The sequence below is a fragment of the Anas acuta genome, chromosome 10 (assembly GCF_963932015.1).
Source record: "Anas acuta chromosome 10, bAnaAcu1.1, whole genome shotgun sequence".
NCBI lineage: Eukaryota > Metazoa > Chordata > Aves > Anseriformes > Anatidae > Anas > Anas acuta.
The window spans coordinates 17106823-17119906 of NC_088988.1; the positions used below are offsets into that span (position 1 = coordinate 17106823).

A 13084-nucleotide genomic window follows, 5' to 3' on the forward strand; every position below is an offset into this window, starting at 1 on the left:
TTTGTACTGCATGCAATTGATGGTGAATAATATTGAAAACATATACATGTCTTTTTAGCTGGGATCTCGGAATAACTAGTTAAAAGAAATTCATGCCTATAGTATATGCCCATCTAAGGAGAAATTGCACAGGAAGTTTCTCATAGCTGCTGCTTGTTATACACTGCTCCAACTAAAGTCATTGTAATTCTCTGAAAACAGGTGTGTAGTCCTGGAAAAGGATAAAACATGAGCCTGTAAGAGAAAATATCCAACAGTGAAAGCTATCACAATGGAGTTAAAGCAATGCTATTAAATAATGAGGTGATTGCTCTAAGTTGCCCTATAAAGCATCTGTGTGCTGCAGGCTACAGGATTAATTCTGAAACATATAATTTAGCAAAGGAGCAAGACTTCAGTCTATTCAGCAGTTGGTGGCAAATGCTTTGGCATAGGTCATTACATTACTTTGTGGGCAGTCACACTGGCCAGTGCTTTGAATTGTAACTCTATTTATTTTTGGTAAGGCTTGGCACTCTATATTCCTCAACACAGAATATTTTATTAGTTAAAACTTTTGATATTTTGACTAATTTCTTTGTGCCTATTTGTTGTTTGTTATCTCATTTTGAAACACACTGCATATTTTTGAACCCTATACTTTTCATAAGTCAGAAATTCTGTCCCTGAACTGTACGTTCAGGTGAAAATTTCTTGTCCTTGTGATTCAAAGTCTTCATCTTACTTTTAATTTATCCATTACTTTGTCATTACTCATTTGTCATTACTTTTGTAATAGAGTCAGATTTTCAAAAATAGATTGTATGTAGGGGGGGGGCGAAAAACGTAGAGCTACACAGAGCCTCTAGGATCTGCCTAGAGAATGCTCCTCTGCTTGATACGTGCTAGGCATTTGTTTACCTGACAGTCCTTTAACTTCTGCAACTGCTAATTGTACTTACCCGTACATGCAGTTACCCAGTTTATGTTGCAGTTATGCTAATTAAAGCACTTGGCTCCCCATACGGTATGAACATGTATGCAAACCTACAAAGTTTTAAGGAATAGTCCTACACTGCATCTTTTTCAGGGATAATATAGGAAAACAAATTGCCTACTACCACTATTAGTATTACCAACATTCAGCTGAGAGCAAGGTAGGTGTAGAAGCTTTGGAAGTGTAGGCAGAAGGTATCACATATGATAGAACTGTTATGGAAAATCTGTGCTCGAAACACAATGAAACATATATTGCAGAACTATAATGGGTAGGTATCACTATGAAACCAAAGAAGAAAAATGGGACAAACTGTATCAGCTTCTCAGATGTGATCATAGGCATTGCAATAGCTTTTATTTTTACTAATGTTCTATTATTATAATCCTCATTAACTTTTTCTTTTTTTTATAACTTTCATCCTAGTGATAGACTCGCTACCCTACTGGAATCAATGGAATTATGTATAAGTACAAGCATCGCATATTTCTGTTTATTGAAATAGTAATTACACTTGAAGGTGATAAGAACTTGCATGAGTTCTATGTAAACTTGTTTTTTCCTTCCGTAAGACTTCTGGTTGTTGAATAAATGCAGAACTTGAGACATTCAGGGTACTCATATTGCTTAACTTTGTTTCTCTGACCTCCTTCTGAAGGAGTCCACAGAGACTAATTTAGAAGCCTCCATTATATTGCTAGAGCAAAGTGGTGTGAACATTCCCATTTGTGTCAAACTGTACTCTGAGTACATATATTGAATTTACTGGAGTAGCTTGGGCTTTCCACTACTGAATGAGACCTTGATGTCCTGTGATTTTTTTGCAATTGAACATTCAGGTCAGAAGATGTATAATATTTCCAAGGAATGGTGCATTTAAACTCTGCTAATAAGATTTTAACCATTTTTTCCCTTGTTAACATTAAAGAAAGCATATAGGGCTAAAATAGTCATATGCATCACATACTCTGGAATATAGGGGTGTGTGTGTGTATATATATATTATATATATATATGGCGAGTCCTTTCAAATTACTCTAGGGAAGTAAGGATAATATACAATGCATACAATGTATTACATATGAGCACTCTGGTATAATCTAGTAGCAGCTTCTTTTGTGCAAAAATTTTTAAGCTTTGAAGTTATTTTAATTGCACTAAACTTTGAGATAAGAATCAAGCCCTCTTTCACTTTATTAGGAGTTTTTCTTAGAATGTGAAACATGTTTTTTTCCTGAATGCAGTGTAAATTTTTCTAAAAGAGGTGCTTTGCAAACAAGCTATTATGGTACTAAAGAAAACATTGATTAGTTTTAAATGGTAGTAACAATTCAAGTGCATGTAAAGACAAGTACATTTGCTTTTGAGGTTAAGCCACTATATTTAATAATTGAAGGAAAAAATACAATGAGGCACAATAGAAGAAGCTTCTGTGAAATGCATTATGCAATAATCTACGACTGCCGTAACTACAATTGCCTTACCAGGTCATATTATGGTTTCCACTCAGACTGTTTTTTATAACAATGTATTTCCTTATTACCTGGTCATTTGGAAATATTTATTATTTGAAAAGCTTGTATGTTCTCTTTGTTGATTCAAGAAATCTGAAAATTCAAGCTGAATCGATCTATTTATTTTTAGTCTTGTCAACATTGGTTTTACATGTGAAAACTCCAGTTTTAGGGGACTTATTTCCCAGTTCCTGCAATTGAATTGTGTTCTCTTAATATACGCAAGACCAGAATTATAGAAACAGATTTTCTCTATATATTGTGCCACTTTATTGGGATTCTCGACTCCTTTTTTACCTGGTGAATTGCATAAGTCATTCACTGTCTAGATCAGAGCCTGACTGTATTATTCATAGACATTGTATGATCAAAAAATAACTGTATGCCTAAAAAGACCTGAAACTGCCCAATCTGAAGCAACAGTAACTTTATAACCATTTCACAGAATAAAGATTTGATTTCTCTGAAGTTGCAGAAGACTTCTTGGACAGAGACAGGAATGTTTACCCATTGTGATAACTGTTAGCCAGTCCTCTTCCTGTCTGTAATGTTGTTCCAGATCTGGGAGTCCTTCCTTATAAAAAATTATGTTCAGTTTTCTTTGTGTTTATAAATATATTATTTTTGCATGATTGTGCTTACTTTGTTCTTTATTTACATGTTTAAAATGTGTTCAACAAAAGACAGAAACAATGTGAGTTGTTATGTGAGTTTTTACTTTTTCTTTTTTTTTTTTAATATGCACCTCCTTGTAATCCTTTTAGCTCATAAAATTTCTAGCAGGCATTAAGGTAAAAGCAAATGTTTAGGAAAGCTGTGAAATTTGAAAAGGTTAAAGTCTTCCAAACTGACATAGGAAGGTCAATCCATATCAAATTAACAGGAGAACAACAGAAATGGCATATAGATACAGAAAGCCAAGAGAATGGTATGGCATGCTGGAGTGGCATTGTTTGTTGGGGAAAGGGAATCTAAAGGAGGGAAAGAAAAAAAAAAAAAAAAGACTGTTGAAGAGATAAGCAGGAAAAGGGAACACATTTGAAGAACTGTAAAGGGTAGAGAGGATGAAGGGTAGGCAGTAGATTATGACCCAAATAAGGATTCTAGGGGCTGAAATTAAATTTTACGTCTTGAAAATGGAAGAAGCGAAGAAGGTTTGACTTAGCTCAGGCAAAAGTAGCAAAAGAGGAAGTTGGTAAGCTAAATAAATTGTATTGGATTAGGTCCAAAACCATAGAAGAGAACTGCAAAGAGACAGTGGGAAGATGTTGGGCTAATGAAACATTTTGTCTGTTAATGGAAACTGTAGTCTCATTCAAGGAAGAGATTGGTGTAGTTTCCATCAAGCTCAGGGAGACTGATGTAGTTCCAATAAGAAGCACCTTTTAATTGTGATTGAGCTGAGTTTCCCTCCTATCAAATAAGTGTAATTGTTAAGTTACAGAGTTATACTATAAATGTTAAGAATAACTTTCCAATGAAATATTTCTCAAGGATTCCTTGTTTTTCCTTGTTAAAAATAAGGGCTATATGTTACAGAAGAGTGTGAAAAAGTTTCATACAGACATTTAGTTAGCATGGATCTTGGTTGCTCAAATCATAGCTATAACTCCAGTATGTGTTTCATATTTCATATCAAATTACTTAGGGCCACACAATCTACTTTCTGTAGATGCTAATAACTGCATACAGGCATGTACACACTCATTTGCAGTGATTTCTGATCTGGCATGGATAGTTTTGTGAGGACCTCCAGCTCAATAACATTAAAGATGATAAATGAATATATAAATCTAAGGGGAAAGTAGCAAAGTTAATAGTGAACTTTTTTTGCATAAAATAACAATTGCTTCCAATGTTTTACAAAGAAATCCCTTCTCAGCTTAATACATGCTGATAAAGTTCATTTGTGTATAACATGTCCCTTTCACCCCGCCACCGTGTATCTTCGTTTTTTCCTTATGATGTCTATCCTCCTTAAAATCCAATTTTCTAGTTATACTAGTGTTTATTAAAAGCTTGACTGTAAAGTATCTGTTTACCCAAAGATCTATTTTTATCATAACTGTTTATAATGGTTAAACCTCAACAACTTAAACACTTTACACAAAATAATGTATTTTCAATAAATTGAAATATTAACCAATCATATGTAATGGTTCAGTTCTAGCAAATGGATTGCTAGAAACCCTTAGGGTTTCATATAAATTGAAAACTGTATTGACTGACCAGGCTGCTCTCGAATTACATTGCATTTGGATCAAAAAACATAGAAAAAGTTCTCATTATAGTTCCCTGACATTAATTTGAGCATTTTTATATGTGTGTCCTATTAAGTACTTTAAGTGCTTTTTGATAATTGTGCTTTGTAGTTTTTACAGCACTTCAGCCTATTCCCAGTTCAATTTCCTCTTTTATCTGATGTTTGAAATATTGATTTCTGACAGATAAAAGCAAACCTTATAATCTCAGCAGCATGCAATAAGTGAGTAAGACGGGGCTACAGAATGCATCAGGGAATGGTCATATTTGAAACCGTCTTTGTTTTATTACATTTCGTCAACAGAATTTACTTACCGCTTGCTGATATTTATGTAAAAGCAGGGCTCCTGATAGTCCAGTGATATTACCAGTTCCCAGTATACTTTTGCATTTAGTAAGATAAAAGAAGAAACTCCCTTGGTGGTTGATGATTGCAGCAGCTTAAACTGCTGTCAGCTGGCTCGAAGTAACTGTGATTTATCTTCTTCAGATTGTACAGCGTCGTGTCCGTGAACTTCCAGAGTTCGCATTAAAAACTGACAGGACATCAGAGTGCCAGAAGCTTCTCATATTGTGGCTCTGGAGGTAAGAGCAAGAGGTACTGTGCTTATTCTGTGTTTGGCAACACTGTCCAAGCCCTTTGCAAAGCTCTTGTGTCATGAGAGAGATCTTAAAGAAATACATTGGAATTTTGAATGCAAAATAAATACAATGACAAGATATTAAGGAGTATAGATTTGATGTCTCTTCCCCAAATCCTAAAAATGAGAAAACAGACTGATGGCTTCAGTCTAACTTAGTTCTTGGTTGAGCAGCTAATAGTATGCTAAGAATTCAGTTTGCCTGCATCTCTATTTCATTATCCAGTGTAAGCCCTTATTTGTCTCACAAGTAACATTGCATTAAACATCGCTACTTAGCTCCATCAGCACCCACGGTAAAAAAAAAAAAAAAAAAAAAAGCAGAATATATAATCTACACAGAATTAGATGCTTCATTTCTGGCACTATTTCTTACGAAATTGTGAAAATTAAGATCAGAATACTTTTTCTGAAGGCAAGAAAGGTTTCTCAGGTTACACATTAGTTCTGGCAATCAATAGTGAATCTATCCATTTGAGAACACAACAGAATCTCCATCCTTAAGACCAGGTCAGGATGACCTGAATGTCTTTCTCAGGGTATGCATTTTTGGAGGGATCAATTTACCTGAGGACACATGCAAGTCAAATAAAGGTAGGGGAGGAATTTTCTTATTTTCTTTTTGTAATTTAGACATTTCTAAATTGAACACTGAGATTTTATTTAATCCCAAATTAGCCATTGCTTGTTTAATATGTCTTGATAATTCAGGCATATTTTTTCTTAGTCCTGAAAATACTTAACCATATTGCATCTCGGCCTTCACACACTTGGATATAAGGTTTATTCCACAGAAAGGGCATTTAAAAAATATTCTGTTGGTGAGTCTTGGTTGTTATGGGATGGAACTCTGCCAGCCACTTAGCAGTTAGAAGTTTAATCTCCTTGCAATTAAAGTTTTCATTACTAAGCAATTAACACTTAAAGTTTTAAGTGATAAACACTTAACTGCATTCTGGTAATGCTGGGTTAGTGATAGCAAAGCCAGGCACAGTTCTGAGGAATGGCAAGTCTGGAAAAGTGGTGTGGGTAAATCAGTCAGGGAGAAAAGAGCTTCTGAGCTCTGCAAGCCTTGATCATAGCCTATAGAATACAGGCTGATGGAGCAGAGTTTGCTCAATAGCAGATTGCATGAGACGGACCCTGTAGGCATTTAGAGAAAACAGTGGAGTAATTCTGAAGGCTTGATGGCTTAGGAGTTGAGCTGAATACTAAGCCAGAGGTAGATGTCTGAACGCAAGGATCAAGGTGCATGGTCCTGTCAGTCCTAGCTCTATCTGGACTACACCACTGACATCAAGAATTGCCATATAGCATAAACATGGGCAGAAAATGCTGTTGGAGGTGGGAATTGAGGACTGGCTGGAGTTAAGCTTTGGAGCAAGGTTTCTTCAGTGATGATTTGAGAGTTGGGAAGCCCAAACCAGCAAGAGGTCTGAAATAATTAAAGATTTACCAATATGAAAAAAGACAGGGAGACCTTTGAATTACATTTAACAGCAAATATGTTATTGAATATTCAATTAAAATTTATGAGCCCCAAATATTGCAAAATAATCTCTTTTATGTTTCTGAATCCAACTTTAACACGCTAGCTTCACCCAATCCAAATTGCTGTGTTCCAGCAGACCAACACAGAAATACACATACATATGCAGGCTACATTTCTGTACATTCCACATCTACAGGTAAAATATCATCACAAAGAAGATTCTGCAGTTGGTGATATCATAACTATAACCAGTATTCATTAAAATTTCAAAAGAGCTATTTAGCATTTTTCATATTGGATTGGTTATTTACTGTTCCCTTTTTAAAAAGAAAAAAAAAAAAAGGTTTATCATCTAATAAATCAAAACCATTGTCAATTCAAGTCCCAAAGCCTAAAGGTAGTTACAGAAGCTGTCTCTTATGAAATAATATGTATATTATACTATATTGGATGGCTGAATGGAAAGTACAACTATGAAAAATTTGAATTAGTTAAAAATGCAAAAGTACATTCTGAAAAAAAAAACCACTACAGGATGTAGTATTTTTAGTTGAGTCTTTTGTGGGAATTCAACAGAGAAACAAGTCTTTGTATATACCTTCTGACATTTTCTGATGGAATCTTTCAATCTGACATTGAATATAATTCTGTATGCCTGTATGTTTCAGTCTCATAGCTGGTATAATTATTCTAATATTTTCATGTATGAAATGTATTTTCTAATTTAAATCTTGATATTTCAACTGATGGTTTTTGAGACACCAAAATGAACGCTGTTAAACCTATGAGCTGTTGAACATCTTCAGAAGACTGAAGTATAGTATCCCTAACTTTGTGTATAGGAACAATTATGTTGGCATCAATGGGATTATTACCTGCTCAAACACCCACTTAGTTGCTTTGCTTGATGCAAGACAATGTCTGTGTAAAACAAAAGTAAACAGAAAAATTGTCAAGCAAGATCATAGCAAATTCAGGTATGCTAGTACCTGTGGTTTAAGTGAACACATAACTAGCTATGTGGATAACCATTTGAACTAAAATATCTGTGAAGAATATCTGTCTCCACGTTATAAGACTTGAAATAAATCAAATTACCCCCACTAGTAAACAAATATGACAGTAAAGTGCCACAGCAGGTTAACATTTGATGTCAAATAAATTGAGCAAAAACTACAAAAAGTTTGGTTACAGACAATGGGACCAAGAGGTTGAGATGAAGCTAGTTCTTTTGTTCCCACCTTTGTGTGTGTGTGTGTACTGGATTTTTTTGAAGAATTGCAGAGAAATTTGAAATTATGTTTTTAAGAGTTTCAGATATAAACAATTGGAATTTCTCTACATAATGTATACAGTCATCCAATTGAAAAGACCTAATTTTGGTCTTTTGTGTTTAATTGTGGTCTATTTTGTGTTTACAATTTGGGCAGTATGTACAGTTCTTTCATTGCTTACTCATTTATTGACCATTTAAAACTGAATTTCAGCACTAATCTGATAACCTACAGCAATTACATCTTTCAATGTAACAGCTGATGAAAGTGCTTACTACAAGTTATTACATCATTAATAAGTTGTCCTCTGCTAAAATGCCAAAAGCAACTACTACTTTTGTGCCACTCCAAAATATATGCAGTGTATATGCTTATAGGCACAAACTAGAATATTTTACAAATACATCTTCAGTTTTGGTCACCTCTGCAAAGGGTAAGAGAAGAAATTTAGTCACCTTAATAGATGACTTCTCTCACTCTAGGGACTCTGAGCATCTGTGATTTCTGTTTCCATGTACATGGTATAAGAAATTTAGAACACTGTAGTGACAGTAAATACTGCCCAGTATGTTTACTTGCTTTGGTGATTTCCACTTGACTGAGCAAAATCACTTGAAAATTTTACCTGAGATTTTCAAAGCATGTTTTTTTTTAATAAAATGCAGTATTTTTAATAGGACTCACCATTTGGGACTCCAGTAGGATCCTTGAGGAATTATTGCTCCAGGAGTAATATTTGTAAGTATCTTTAATATTAGTTTTTTAAAGTTATGCAAACTGATAGTATGTTTATATCACTAAAAAAGTAACATATCTACTTCATAAAAAATAATGCAGATTAAATTCCTTTTCTACCTAGTCTTTCTCCCTTCCTTTTTTATTCTTTGATGTCTGCAGCTGTTGTCTGCAGCAACTGCCTGAAGTGCTGCTCTTTTACTAGCTGCTAAAGGTCTACCATTCACCACACAGCCAGTTCTCTGCCTGTGCTGCAGAGAGTGAATTTCTGTCAGCTTGGTGGCACACATAGCACAGCCTTCAAGGTGACAATCCAGTATTGTCACAAACTCTCAACCTGGAAGTACTCAGCAGCTAGTCTGTTTTTGTTGATTTCCTTGTTAAACAAAGTGTCCAAAGTGTCAGAGGAACGATATCAAGCACATTACACTGTTATAGCCAAATGACAATATTTCTCTTTATTTCAGCTCCTTACAATCGTCTTTAGCTGAGTAGGAAAAACACAAATTGCATGACCCTGGGGAACCTTGTTTCAACATTTATTATTGGTAAAATATATGGCTTTCAAAAGATAAAATGTATTTCAAATACCACATCTCTCTCTAAGCTGAGCTAAATACTGCCTTGATGTATGCCTTGTACACTCTCTGTTGACAGATGTGAAGTTCAAGTAAGAGCAGAATTTGACCAGCTAAATTTAACATAACAGAATGACAAATACTACAAGGGCAAAAGGATTTCCTAAATATCAAATACTACAGCATGTCTAATTTTTGTTTGCAGATTTAGTCCTGGATATAGCCTGATTATAGGGATATACAGTAACAAACTAACAAAGGAATACCTTTATTTTGTGATAGTGATCTAAAATGTTTGGTCTTTAGAGTGGTGGCTGTTCAGTAATGTACTGGAGGGATTTATTTGAATGTATGTTTCCCTTAATGTTTTTAGCCTTTTTTTTAATTCCTTCATCTCAAATATTTGGGTGATATTTTTAGAATATATTCAGGAAAGTGTTCACGTTGATTGGATTACCTACAGTAACAACAGAGGTCTTTAAACTCTGCAGAATAACAAAAGTCAGTTTTCTGCTGAATTTTCGGGGAGATTTTGTTAATGTTAATGAAACATTTTTTCTTTTTAATCAGTGTTTGCAAAATTCATTGTTCATATGGAAGTTCTACCAGTGGCTGGGACAAAGCTTTATGATAGTGGCTCACTCTCATAGTCTTGTCTTTACTATTCTTACTATAGAACAGTCACAGATGCAGTTGCAACAAAATATCACTTGCACCATATTTTTTCAGCAGTTCTACATAGCAAAATAACTTTCTATTTCTGTACAAGACAACCACTCACAATGAAGCAGATGGGGAATCTTCCAGCAATATTGGCTTCTGTCAAATTTTTTCAGTTTCGCTAAAGGTGGATTTTCCAGCAAAATGGACAGCTAAAGACCCCCTTTTCAACAGAGTATACAACAGCAGCTCAGTAGTTAGTGCCTACACTGAAATCTGAGGTAGATAACTAGATGTGGATTTTTCAAAAAGGTTACAGTGTTTTAGTTTTCTGCACCGGTTAACAGAGTATGTTCCCAGATGATGCATCATGGGCATTTACCATGTTTTAACTTCGGTTTCTCCTTCCCTTGCAAATGATTTGTAAAAACAAACAAACAAAAAAAAATCTTCACATATTCTGCAAAAGGTCTAAAAAGGAATATTGAGATAGATTTTCCCAACTTGACTGTTCCAAGATGGTCCAGGCACATATTTGTTATATCAGCAATGGAAGTCCAAACTTTTAGTCTGTATTACTGAGCAAGAAAATTACCTTTGGCTTCTTCCATTACCAGCTGAGAGCAAATTGTTGGGATGTTGCCACATCTGAGTAGTTATTAAGGTCATTCCTCATCATCTCTTCCAAAAGTTTCATCCTAATGTAAATACAAAGTCTTTTCCGTCAAGCTCTAATTATCAAGTTTTGTTCATAGCTCAAATCATTCCTTTTCATCTACTGCAATTTGAAAAACTATGTAATACACAGCTAAAAAATTCTCCTCTATTATAGTCAGTACATCATTGTAACACCGCGCTACTGACAGGACACTATCGGGGAAAACATGCCTCAGTTGCAAATCCAAAAGACTGAATTTCAAATTTATTTGCAAGTACCAAAATTTTAGTGGAATTTGTCCACTTACCTAAAGGGTAAATGTGGCTTTTAAATTTTTCTCTTGCAGCAAACCTTGCCAATGCCAGGAATTGAACATATATATGTACATATGTTTGTCCTTGAAGCTGTCTGGAAGATTGTAAAAGTTGATTGAAGGAGACCAGCCACATTTCCCATTTCCTGTGTAATGGCATTAGCTCAGTCTGTATGGCCTCTCTGCCAGGTTCCCACAGGTCTACATTTTGACTCGGTTTATTTCTTTATGGCTGCCCCATGACTTCTGTGTCGTCATCTCACGTCTCTTCTGTTGTCCTTCATCTCCAGCTCTAAAGTCATATTCTCTTGGGAGATTGTGAAAGAATATATTAGGGCTAATTTAGCTAAAAGTAGTTGAGTCTTTATTCATATATTTTGTTGAAGATTAGTACATCTTTATCCTTTATCTGTCATTTCAGAGGTGAGTGGATAGTGGTCTAGCAGTACACACTTGATGTTTGTTTCTAGTCAGAAGGAAACCATTGCTGCATGTTAAGAGTTTCACTCACCATCAAGTTTTCTGGCTATCCTGAGGCCCTATGAAAGCCTGCTTATGCAGCTCAAGCTGGTCAGAAATATATTGTCTGAACTCGTATTTGTCAAAGAAGGCAAAAAAATATTATTGTCAAGATCGAAAGGCTTTTCAAAATCAGTTGCTTTCCCTAGAGCATTTTCCTGATAGGGGAGAAATGGAAGAAAAGTACTGTCTTTTTTAATATATGCAGGATATATAGGTTTGGGTTTTTCCTTCCTAAATGACTTCTTTTCAGAATTTGTTTTTCTATTTTTATACAACTGTGGTGGAACCAATTCCCTACCAGTACTGGCAGGAAAGCAGTAAGGAGATGCTGGGAGTTGTGCCCCTGCATGCACCTGCGAGTTGTACAGCTCATTACCTTAACAAGGGAAAGCTGTGAAATAGGAGAGCAGTTGTTTGGCTGGAGGAACAGCCAAACGTTTTTTTTTTTACCTTTATCAGAATAGAAGAGATTGCTGCTTGCAGCTTGGGATCTAGGCACAGTGTAGACATGGAGGAAAGTGTTTGAGGAGAGGTCAGTTGCTTGTGTGCCAGGAAGGCTATGCTGGGGGAAATGTGCACTTGGGAGGTCTGCGTGGTTGGGGGGGAACGTGCACTTGGGAGGGCTCCAAGGACCCTGTGATTTGGAGTGGGCCACTGAGGCAACCTGCTTGTTGGCATCAGGAGTGTTCTCAAACTTGTAGTTAAAGTATAAGGGTTTTATCTTTCTTTTCAGAAGAAAGAATTCTGGGGTAAAGCAAACACTGTCCAGGATTAGAGAACTGTGAAATTTGGGTTACTTGTTCTTTTAATGAAAAGAAAACTGCTGCCTACATAATCCTCCAGACAATCTCTTGGACTGTGCAGAGAGCCATATGGATTTTATCCACTGACTCATATGCTAAGTGCCTACATGCTAAAGAGAAGTCAGAATCTTCATCTGTAGGGATGTTTTATTTAGGATCATGCTGCCCAGGATGCAAAGAGGGCTTGGTAGAGCATTGCTAAGCACTGTATATTTATGATCTGAGCATTTAGGGGGTTCAAACAGAGATAGAAGAGGAAATGCTGAGTAGTTTTTTTTTTTTTTCCACAGCCTTTAATATTGTTATGTAAAAGCACCCTTCTCTTGTGAGCAAGGACACACAGGTGTTTTTCCTTCCTGACTGCATGGGGGCTGCATGTCCAGTGGGATAATGTGTAAGAGCCATCCTGGTTTTGCCATTGACTTACAGTATGGAACCTTATTTGTGTGTCATCCTTTTTCTGCCCCTATCCATTTCTTTACAGTGAACTAACTGCATAGCACTATTTATATTACTGTTTTACTGTGGTCTAACAAAAGTTTGCTCTGCCTTTTCTGGAGGATCTACTATATTTACTTAAGGCCTGTGTTAAAATCATTATTTAGCTTTTTTCAGTGTTGAGCACTGAGTGAGGTGAGCTCCCCTTTATAATAATA

The 13084-nt window shown here is 35.6% G+C and overlaps 2 long non-coding RNA genes across 4 annotated transcripts in view; one reads left to right on the forward strand and one right to left on the reverse strand.

Moving 5' to 3' along the window:
* Positions 1-13084, forward strand: part of LOC137862171 (uncharacterized) — a 235464-nt gene that overhangs the window by 136021 nt on the left and 86359 nt on the right. For all 3 annotated transcript variants that reach the window (XR_011100073.1, XR_011100074.1, XR_011100075.1), the window contains 2 exons: positions 5243-5337; positions 8837-8897. This is a non-coding gene — a long non-coding RNA (uncharacterized lncRNA). The remainder of the gene's footprint in view (positions 1-5242; positions 5338-8836; positions 8898-13084) is intronic.
* LOC137862172 (uncharacterized) overlaps positions 4992-13084 on the reverse strand; it is a 29452-nt gene continuing 21359 nt past the window's right edge. The window contains exon 4 of the long non-coding RNA XR_011100076.1: positions 4992-5331. This is a non-coding gene — a long non-coding RNA (uncharacterized lncRNA). The remainder of the gene's footprint in view (positions 5332-13084) is intronic.